General features: G+C 42.1%; 1 pseudogene; it reads right to left on the minus strand.

Moving 5' to 3' along the window:
• Positions 1-7411: 7411 nt before the first annotated feature.
• Positions 7412-10950, minus strand: LOC125396017 (4-hydroxyphenylpyruvate dioxygenase-like; annotated as a pseudogene).
• Between the last annotated feature and the right edge of the window lie 486 nt (positions 10951-11436).

An 11436-nucleotide genomic window follows, 5' to 3' on the forward strand; every position in this document is an offset into this window, starting at 1 on the left:
CAATTAAAAGGCTGTTTAGCAAAATAAGCAAGACCTGGTGATGCTCACCTGTAACTCTCAACACTTAGAGGCAGTGACAGGAAGGTTGTCACAAATTTCAAGTCAGCAAGGACTATGTAGTAAGACTCAGTCTCCAAAATGCAAAACAAAACTATAAAAACATATTCTTTGCCCAAACATACAAGATCTGGACTAGGTTATACAGGAATATAGTTTAATAGCCCCTGTTCTAGACAAATTATTTAAATGGAAAAGCAAGAGGATGAAGCGTCTGCTTGAGACTATCAAGCATTTTTTTTGTCATCTTGACATAGGCAAATATTTTTAAGTGAAATGAATATCAAAGAAACGGATATAGTAAATTTAAGAATTCATATGCATCAGGAAGTTCATATTGTGTAAGTGAAAAAGCAGGCAATAGAGAAAAGACCATTGCAGGTCATAGAGCCAACATAGAAATGGTATTCAAATATGTAGAGTATCCAGCATGTCAAAGAGAAAACCCAGTGAAGATGTGGGCAAACACTTTGGATCTGTAACATCGTGAGTGAGGGAATCCAAATGGCCAATAAATTTATGGCAGTGTCCAATTTCATGGCATTAAACAAAATCCCAAGATACTCTATCTGGGTGGGTAATATTTGAAAACAAGTGTTGACAAAGCTGTGTTGACAGGCACCTTGCATTTTGCTTATCATTCTGGAGGAGTCTTTTATGTGACTATATATTCCCAGAAACACCTGCAGTCCTAGACCCTGACCAAGACGTTCACAACAGTTTCTGCTTAAGAGAAAGGGGTTCAGGCTATATAGTCCTATACAGTCCAGGCTGGAGTGGAACACTGTAAATTAGGCTGGCAGAGAACACAAATAGCCTCCTTCCTGGGTCTCCAAAGTACTGGGTTTGAGAGTGATCATGTTCCAAGTGTGAGCCTGGCACACAATTCTGGAAACAGTACTCCTATGCACCATAAAAGTGAAGCTGGCAACCCTTACAGGAAAGAGCCATAAAACTTTGCTGTACTGAGCACTGGTAAATCAGCATTTGAGGGACCGTCTAGGAGACATTTCAAAATGTTAAGTGCTGCGGATGTAGTTGAGTGTGGAAGACTATATAAGTTAGTTCCTTCGTGATAGGCGGGCAGATAGGGTGAAGGCCCATGGCTAGGGAATAGAGACTATGAATTTACAACGTAGCTGGCTGCTTTCTCACCTTCCTGACCTAAGACAAAGCCTGACAATTTAAAACAGCCTTATGGGCTTTTTCTCCAGCCAGGAGGACCCCAGCTCACGGACTGACTCAAGCTCAAGGATCTGGGCATATTTAAATAACAGATATAGGCCAGTCAGTTGTGTTGTCTGTCTTCAAACTGGCCAGTACTAAATTAGGGGAAGAAGAGAAGCTGGGCTTTGGCCTTCTGCTTTGCAGAGGGTCTGTGTGCTTCCTGCCCCCAAATAAAAGCTATTCTTGACGGACTGATTTCCGTCTGCATTTCAGAGTTTCCCCCGCTGCTGCTGGAGATTTTTTTCTTCTGCCTTTTGATTCTTGAACTGGCGAGGGGAGGAACTCCTATCAAGACCCCTAGACGGTAACAAATGGAAGGGCGTTGGCCTCGCTGGGCTCCCTGGGCCATATCCCGAAGTGAGGTGGGTGGGGAGACGACAGGGGAAGGAACCGTCGCAGGAGGACGACCTCACGTGAGAGGTTTGCGCAGTCTGGGACTGGAGGCTTGGAGTTTTCCCGTTCGTTAAACCTCAGCAGTAGACGTGTACTAAAAGCCTCAAAGCTCGAAACCGGAAGACAAAGGGAAGCTGCTTATTCCTGATTTCCGCACCCAGCCTTCAGTGACGTCTGGCAGTTCAGAAAAACCTCATTTAGGAACCTTGGGCGCGTATGTGCAGAGCACGTACCGTAGGCGGAGCAGAGCCCTAAACCTTGGTGTCTGGCTGTCATGGGGCTTAAAGCTGAGGCGGGGCGGTCACAGCTTAGTCGTGCCCCTTGTCCAGAGTGATCCTACGCGTCTTCTCACCCCGCAGGACGCAGATAAATCTTCCTTTGGGTCGTGCTCCTTGAGGTTCGCCTGCCTCCACCAGTGCGGGCTTCACTTCTTCCGTGTCCACATGCAAATGCAGCTTCTCCCCTTCCTCCTCTCTTCCTTCCCTTCTCAGGGCTGGGGACTGGAATATCTTTATGGTATCCACTCCCATGCTTTCTCTGTACCTTTCTGCCCATCACCCCTTCCCTGCCTTCCCTCCATTCTTTCTGCCACAGAGACAGCGCCCCCTCGCGGCGCCTGTGTGTGTTTGCTGTAAAGTCTCCCAACCCGTCTGCTTGCTGCCTTTCTCCTTCATCCACCACAACATTCGTGGACTGGGTTGCCTTTACCCACAGGCCCCTCTAATGTCCACTCTTTTCCCGGGGTCAGACATGCCAGACTTGGATGGGTTCTCAACTCAGCACCTAGTGTAGTCACTCCATAAATGACCTCTTCCTCTCCATTCCTCAGCGTTTGCCTTTATTTTTATTCTATTATCCATACCTCTCCCCCCATTGTGTCTTCAAAATCCAATGCGTCTACTTTCAAGAAATTTCAAGAAATTCCTCACTCCCCTGCCTCTGACAGTGTTTACCAGACACTAGGGGGAGTTTGTCAGAATGACGACCTTTCACCACTTTCAGCCCTGACCCCTTTTGCTCAGGAACTGGTCGTCACAAGCCTAGGCTGCGGCTGCTGGCCCTGGAACTAATTGTTGCTAGGCTACAAGACATAAGGAGCCTGCGTCAACTTGGAAATCAGAGCTCAAGCCTGCTGTCCTGGGCAGTGCATTCTCTGAGTTAGCTTGTCATTGTGAACAGCGGTAAGTAACTGAACAGTTACTCCTAACCCTGAAAGCAAATACAGACCTGTGTAGACCCTAAGTTTGTGGAGTGAGTGTTTGATGGAAACAGCGGTGTATTTTGTTCTTCGCTTTCTTTCCCATTGCAGTACATCAGTCAGATCTGCTGCTTAACATCGTGGCCTAGAAGAGAGTCTGGGGCACAACAAGTGTCCAGTAAACGTTTCCTGAGTGAATGAGAGAAAAAAGGCTGTCTCTGTAGTTACAAGATTCCAGAATAGGTGTGCAATACCTCCAACATTTCTTTCTTTTTTCTTTTCTTCCACTTGCTTTTCTTACCAACTTTGTGGTACTTGGAACTTTCAGCACTACTGTTTTCCCTGCCGGGTAGAAGTCGCCTTATGAAGATGCTGAGTTGACATGTTTCTTTCTCATCCTTTCCTTGTTGTGAACTTGCAGGTTTTCAGGTTTTGTTTTGAGATGGACGTGCTGCATAGTACAGGCTAGCCTAGAACTGTCTGTGTAGCTGAGGCTGGCCTTGAGCACACAGTCCTGCCTCAGTCTTCCAAGTATCAAGATTATAATTTACACCATCATGGCAGACACAGGTTTTTTCCTTTTCTTTTTTCTTTTCTTTCTTTTTTTCAGTTCTAGCAGTATATTATGAGATACTTGAACACTGTCCTTGCGAGACAGATTTTTTTTTTTGCCTAATGATTTTCAAACTTGTTTGACCCCTTGTCCAACATCTAAATTTAGTCCATGTAGTATGTTATGTATAATGTTGTTGGTGTGTATGCTCAGGTCTGTATTTGTGTATATGACATGTGTGGACTTATATGGAATCTTGTGTGTACATATGAATATCACATACATACTTATTTGTGTGTTTATAGGTATTCATATATGAGTATGAATGGTTTTGCATTTGATACTGTATATTTGTACATATTGCTATGTATTTGAGACAAGCATAATTACATAGTGAGCTGTACACATGTGTAAGCAGAGTTAATGTGGAATGAAATAATATTTACTGTGACGACTTCCTTTGATGTTACTTTTGAATTTCATTTTGCATCATTGCAAAATGAAGGCTGTTAAACCATCATATTACTTTGCATTTAATTTTCTTATTTCAACAGTACTTAGCAATTATCTGAATCAGTTTTTAAAGAGAATTTGTCATTTTGTATGCTAAGCAAAAGATGTTAATGATGTGGGAACTGCCCATAATATAATGTTAAGTGTGCTGTATATCCAACTTAAATAAGCAGTTTGACTCCAAACTGTGTTAAATGACCCTCTAGGGTAGAAGATGAGAATTAAATGGACTTAAGACTTGATAGTGAGATTATGGATGATTTGTGCGCTTTTTAACATTTTGCTATATTTTCCCGGTTTTCTATAGGTTATTATATTATTTTGCAGTGAGGTCTTCTTTTGTTTTTATTCTTTTTTTTTCTTTTTGTAATACTGGGGATTAAACCCTGGGCCTCACATTTGTTAAGCAAGTGCTTTTACCACTGATATACTGTGAGACCAAAACAGGAACAATAGATCTTGCACGTTAATGGGAGACCAAAACAGGAAAAATATACCTTGCGGGTTAAGAGCTCTATCTGCAGTTAAGATGTGGAAAAGAGGTTCCTGATTGTTCTGTGTTAAGCCTTGCAAGTTAAGGTTTTTAATTGTAATTAAGAAGAAGTTCCTGTTTGTCTTGTGTTAAATCCTAGTTAAAGAATAAGTTCTTGGGCTGGAGAGATGGCTCAGAGGTTAAGAGCACTGACTGCCTTTCCAGAGGTCCTGAGTTCAATTCCCGGCAACTACATGGTGGCTCACAACCATCTGTAATGAGATCTTCTGCCCTCTTTGGGCATGCAAGCATCCACACAGACAGAACACTGTATATATAATAAATAAAAAAAAATATTTTTTAAAAAAGAATAAGTTATTGTTTGTCCTGTGTTAAGTCTTTGCAAGTTAGGGTTTCTATTTATTTATTTATTTATTTTGTTTTTCGAGACAGGGTTTCTCCATGTAGCCTTGGCTGTCCTGGAATTCACTCTGTAGAGCAGACTGGCCTCGAATTTACAGAGCTTCATCTGTCTTTGTGTCCTGAGAACTGGGATTAAAGGCGTGTGCTCAGTCTGCAACTTAAAGTTTCTAATAGTAATTAGGAAGAAGTTCCTGTTTGTTCTGTGTTAAGTCCCAGTTAAAGGATATGTCCCTGTTTGTCCTATGTTAAGTCTTTGCTAAAGGAGGTTTCTATTTGTAATTAAGTTCCTGTTTCTTAGGTCTGATATAAACTGGTTGTAACCTCATTTATTTGATGTATATCCTGGCCTTTGTTCCCTCGTTTTCATTATATCCTTCTAACTATTTATAACTGCCAACCCTCTCGCCCCCATGAACACCCTATCTCTCCCATAAAAGGGACTTCCAGAGGTCAGAAGGGGCTGCTCTCTCAGTTCCTGAATTAGGGTGAGGCAGCCAGCTGGCCAGTTCCAGTCCAGGGTACACCTCAAAATATAGATTGCTTTAATTGGACAATTGTGAACTTGGTCCTTTTTTCCTCATGAATATGAGGTTTAACAATATTTTTTGAAGCCTGTAATAAGTTTTGCTAGCAAAACATTTAGATAGTTAATAGTAAAATATTGAGTAAATGCCCTAACTTATTTGCTTGGAACTTTTAGAAGTTTGTCTAGTTTATGTAGTAAAGAAATCAAATAGCCTTGACCATGGATCACCTGTCATCTGTTGGTAGCAGCTGGAAGTCCAACATTTTCCATAGTTGGCCAGCGTAGTCTATGGTTTGAACACTCGGCTTCACCCTAATCCCACTTCTTAGAGGCTGAGATTCTTAGCATTCCTGTTCTCTGCTGCTTCAAAACCCGTCTGCAAAATTTTGTAAGTTAAGAATTTCCCTAGGAATGAAAAAAAAAATTTCCACATGTGGTAACTTGATGGATTTCTTATGGTTCTAGCCGGTGTTATATTTCTCCCATTAGCTCATTTGTAACCATCTATTGAGGCTCTTATGAGAGATATGTTACTAAACTTATTCTTGCCAAGTCGTTAAGGAATCCTGACTGTAGAGAGTACTTCTCCCAGAAGCACTTACACCTATCCTGTCTTTGTATTTTGACACGTTTCTGAAATATTATAACAGGAAATTGGAAGAGTAGTGAACACCCATTGCCCATTGTGTAAATCTAGCAGTTAATACATGTAACAGTTATAGATTATGTGCTATATGTAATATGTAACAGTTATATATTAGGTACTGATAATATGTGTTGTGTTGCGTGCATGCTCGTTTATATGTTTGTGAGTATGATCTACATATTTATGTGTAGGTTTATATGTATTTTTGCATATGTGTATTGTATACATATTTATAAGACTATGTTCATATATGTATATATGAGTATAACTGCATTTGCATGTATGTTTATTTACATTACTACTTCATTTGCATATACCATTTGGAAATAAGTTTTTACGTAGGACATTTTACTCCTAAATATTTTTTCCCCGGTATTTTAAGAGAAAATCATTCTTGTGCACAGCTCTTAACACCATTGCCACGCTTGAACAAATGAGCAGTAATTTCTTGCTGCCACTTGAGGCCGATCTATGATCAGGCTTCTGCAGTTCCCCGGACACCTGTGTTTCTTTAGCCAGGAGGCTTTTAAGCATCGTGTTTTAACAGTTTTGAAATAATTATATAATTATATATTCACAAAGAAGTGGGTTTATTTGTTGTTTGTTTGTTTGTGACAGGACCTCTCTATGTAACCTAAGCTGTCCTTCACTTTCCAATTGCTGGGATTTTTTAAACAATTTGTCTATTGAAAAACAGTAGGGATTCATATTTCTAACTTCTAAATGAAGAGTCTTTAATATTTTGTATAGGTCTCTGTCTCTTAAATCTTAATTTTCTTAGGATATATCCTTAATAGTGTACCATTTCAAGCTTTCCTAGAGCTTTTATAGTGCTGTGTTTTACATTCAAGACCATGACCATTTTGAGTGGATCCTTTCAAGGTTCAACCTCATTCCTTTGCATTTGGATATCCTACTTTTCCTCACCATTGTCTGAAATTTCCCATTTTCTGGTCTTGTTGAAAGTCATCTAACATGTGTGCAATATTTATATTCAAGCTCTATATTCTTTCTCTATATTGGTCTGTATGTCTGTCTCTCTGGAAATTTTGCAATCAAAAAGTGTAAAGCCTCCAATTTATTTTTTTCAAGATTGTTTTGGTGACTCAGAATAATTGAACTATACATTTCCCCCACTTCATATGAATTTTAAAATGGATGTTTTCTATTTCTTCAGAGATTTTTGATTTTGATAGGGATTACATTGAACATGTAGAATGCTTTGGTAGTAATGACATCTTTTTTTACTCAGCAGGGAGGGAGCAGGCAAGGAGGGATGCTTGCAGTTGAGGGGGCGTGGTCATGATGTGGGTGGAACCCTGGGGTTTCTCAGCTGGTGAGAGAAGATTGATACACTGTGCACCTGGCATGGTCTAGATGTGACCAGACCTACATTTCCAACCTCACCTGGTTGGTCTCCAGATTGGTGAGGTTGCCCGGCAGAATTGAAGTTGTTTGCTCCGAAGCTGGATGACTTCCAGGAAGAGTGTGGGCTGGTCCTGCATGGGCTTGGTGAAGATCTGCAGGAGATAGGCTTTCTCATCGTAATCTACCAGGAATTTCAACTTCTCTAGCACGTTCATGCTCTCCTTCACCTGGATCTTGGCTATCTGGAGATTCTCCCACAGCATCTTCTAAGAAGATGGGACAGCCAAGAACTCCATGCCTCGCTTCCTCAAGTGGTGGATCATTGTGATGATGTCTTCCTTCTTGACAGCGATTTGCTGGACCCCGGCATCCCCAATATAGTCCACATATTCCTGAATCTGTGACTTCTTCTTCCTCGGCGCTGGTTCTTTAATGGGCATCTTGATGGACTCCTCATAGTTGGCCACCACGATGGAGCATAGTGAGTTATATTCCGTGTGCTCCTGCGTGTTATCCGTGGACCAGAAATGGTGGAATTGCAGGTTTTTCAGATAACATTTCCTGGTCGGGTTGGTTGCCTACAATATGGTTGATGATCTCGAGGTTGCAGCTGGGTAGTTTTAGAAGGAGCGTGTCTGTGTCCATTGGGTTCTCGAATCCAGACAAGAAATGGCCAGTGTAGTTGATCTTGTCCACCAGAGTGTGTGTGGTATCTCCATACATCTGTAGCACAGCTAACTTCACCTTCCCAAACTTGTCTTGCCCCACCCAGGGCTCTCTCACAATTTTGGCTCCCCGTTCCCAGGCTTTCTGTGCAATGTGCTCAGTCTTCCACCTCGACTGCGATGTCCTTCACCCATCGTCATCCTTCACCAAGCGGTTGCCCATCTCTTTTTCCAGGGGTTGACAGCAGAACAGAGAACAAACACAAACTTTCCTTGCTTGATAATGTGACTGACCACCTTCTGGGAACCCATCCGCAGGTCCCTGTAGGCCAACGATTCAAAGTTCGTCTTGTTGCAGGAGAAGGAAGCAGCCTGCTTGGCGTTGCGGACCTAGATGGTCATAGAGGGGAAATGGAGGAATCGGCCTCTCTCAGACTTTGATCCTTTGTTGGTACAGGTCGTCTTTTCTCAGTGAGGCATTTTCATCTTGCTTCTTCTGCGTCTGGCTGGTGACTGCATCTCTCTCAGTAATGACATCTTAATAGTATTAAGATGGCGTAAGTCTTCTAGTTCCTGAGTATGTGATGATTTTCTATTTATTTTTGTCTCCTTTGATTTTCTTAGTAACATTTTTAACTTTTTTGTACATAGGTCTTCCCTCCTTGGTTAGAGTGCGAATGAAGGTCCTCACCCAAGATTTTTTTAAGAAAGAGATTTATTGGGAAGGAGGAGTCCAGGAGAGTGGTTGCCTCTACCAGGGAGGGATTAATGGCAGTTTCTAACTGAAGGGGTGGAGATGCTTATATAGGACTTCTTAGGGGTGGGGTTTTCCCAGGGAGAAGGGGGATTGGTTAATTTTTCCCTGCTCAGGGATTGGTCAATTTAGCTGGTCAGGGGCAGAGATGGCTCTGACTTCATGGCCAAACTGTGTTTCTTTCACCGGTCCTTTCTTAGCTTTTTGACTCTAATCTTTGGACCAGGGCATATATTTTTCACTGGCTCTGATTCTAGGGCCAAAGAGTGTTCCTTTGATACTAGTTTCAGAGACAGGGCACATGTCTTTAGTGTCAGGTTCAGGAATAAAGATGTTTCTTTCCTGGCTCAGGCCTCAAATACAGAGTATGTGTCTTTCACTGGCTCTGAGTTCAGGGTCAGGGTGCTCAGTGATTTGTCAGTTTTCTGCCCAGGGATTGGTTGGGTCAGTTAGGCATGGGCAGAGGTGGTTCTGCCTTCATGGCCAAACTGTTTCTTTCACTGGTCCATTTTTAGCTTTTTGACTCTAATCTTAGGACCAGGGCACATTTCTTTCACTGATTCTGATTCTAGGGACAAAGTGTGTTGTGTTTCTTTGACACTAGTTTCAGAGACAGGGCACATGTCTTTAGTCCTGGGTTCAGGGATAAAGATGTTTCTCTCCCTGGCCCAGGTCTCAAATACGGGGTGTGTTTCTTTCTCTGGCTCTGGGTTCAGGGTCAGGGTTCCCAGTGATTGGTTGGTTTCCTGCTCCAGCTGTCCCTTTTACCCAACAAATATGGCTACTGGGATCAAAGGTATGTGTGCCATTGCTGCCTGGTCTGTAAGGCTGGCCAGTGTGACTGTTTCACTTTTCTGATCCTTAGGCAAGCTTTATTTATTAAAACACAAAAGCAATGCCACTACAGGGGCAACCAGACTAAGAGAACTCTGGGAAGAAGAAAGGCTGAGAGTGAGTTAACAGCCAGATACAGAGGAAGCAAGATGAGAATGCCTCACTGATAAAGGGTACCAAGCCATGTGGTTAGACATAGATACAAATTTTGGGTTAATTTAAATTGTAAGAGCTAGTTAACAGAAAGCCTGAGCTAAAAGATCAAACAGTTTATAATTAATATAATCCTCTGTATATTTCTTTGGGCTGTGAGGCTGGATGGGACAGAAACTTTCAAATACAGACATGCACCATCACCGCCTGGTGAATCTATAATATCTTAATAAATATTACATGCTAAAATAAACCCCATTCCCTGGCTGGTGTTGAAAGACATGGATAAATCCAGACCCCCCTAGGAGGAAAAAAAATAGAGCCAAAAATCTAAGCAGGTAGAGAAGAATCAGAAATCTAGGATTAGCCGGTACAGTGACTGTTTCAGGAACTAGCTGAAGATAAAGTTAGATTGTAATCTTGAGAATAATCTTGAGAAACAGGGAGTTGCCCCCTTGTGATCATCACTGGTATTTTCGGAATTTTCTATGACACCCTCCCTACACCCTTTGGATTACTGGGCCGTGGTTTCTTCCCTTAAAAACCCTTTCTCCCAGTTACTCGGGGTTGAATTCCTCCCCTACGTCGGTTATGAGTTTTAGCCCCAGTGCACTGGTACCTGTCAATAAACCTTGTGTGATTGCAGCAAGGACGGTCTTCGTGAGTTACTGGGGCGGTCGTGTTATCCCGAGACTTGAGTGACAGTCACCCTACACTGGGGTCTTTCAGTGTGTTGTCTGTTATGCTGTTTTGGATTTCCTGTCACTTGAGAAATACCTGAGAAAATAGCTGTAAGGGAGGAAAGGTTTATTTTAGCTTATAGTTTGTCGTAGACTAGCCTCGACAAAAACACCTTTTACCAGAGTAGTGGTGTGGGGACAGAAAATAGTACAGAGGATGAAGATGCAAATAAAATAATAAAACAGAAACATAGGATAGCAATGGGATGGAGTTCTAGTGAATCTTGAAATCTCCCACATTTAATTTTCTATACACTTTTATACCACAACACCTTAGGGGGAAGAAGGCAGCAGAAGAATTCTTTAACATGATACAAAGGACAATTACAGCAGTTACTTGCTTCAACACTTTGAGACATCAAGTCATTAGCATTCTGTTGTTTAGTCAGTGAAGCCACCCTAGACCAAATTACCTGAAAGACAGCCATTCCCCAGGTTAAAACTCCTAATACAAAAGAAGTAGCAGAAGTGGATCTGCATATCCTGACTATCTATCAGGGTGGAGTGGATCTACCTATATGGGACATCTTAATGTCAGAAGAACCAAGTAACCGTACCCTGGGCCAGGATGTGTAGCCCTGGTTGTTGTCAACAATCTTGAGCAATCTTAGACTCTCTGGCCTTCTGACAGGGTAGAAATAGGTTCACATTTTTGGGCCTCCACAGCAGTTGCACAAGTTATAGATCCTGATTTGCTGGTGCCATTGGTTCTGGGGCAGAACATCATGGTGTATCTTTTGTCATCCTAGAAGAGAGAGGGGGAAGAGGAAAGTGAAGAAAGGGAAGGAAAAGAGTAGATGGAGGAGAGGAAAAGGAGAGTGGAGCAGAGATAAAAGGACTTGGAACAAGATATCCCTCAAAAGCACATCCCTAGTGTTCCATTCTCAACCAACCTCCCACCCTAGCTCCCAAGG

Source organism: Myodes glareolus, chromosome 1 (assembly GCF_982192425.1).
Source record: "Myodes glareolus chromosome 1, mMyoGla1.1, whole genome shotgun sequence".
Lineage (NCBI taxonomy): Eukaryota > Metazoa > Chordata > Mammalia > Rodentia > Cricetidae > Myodes > Myodes glareolus.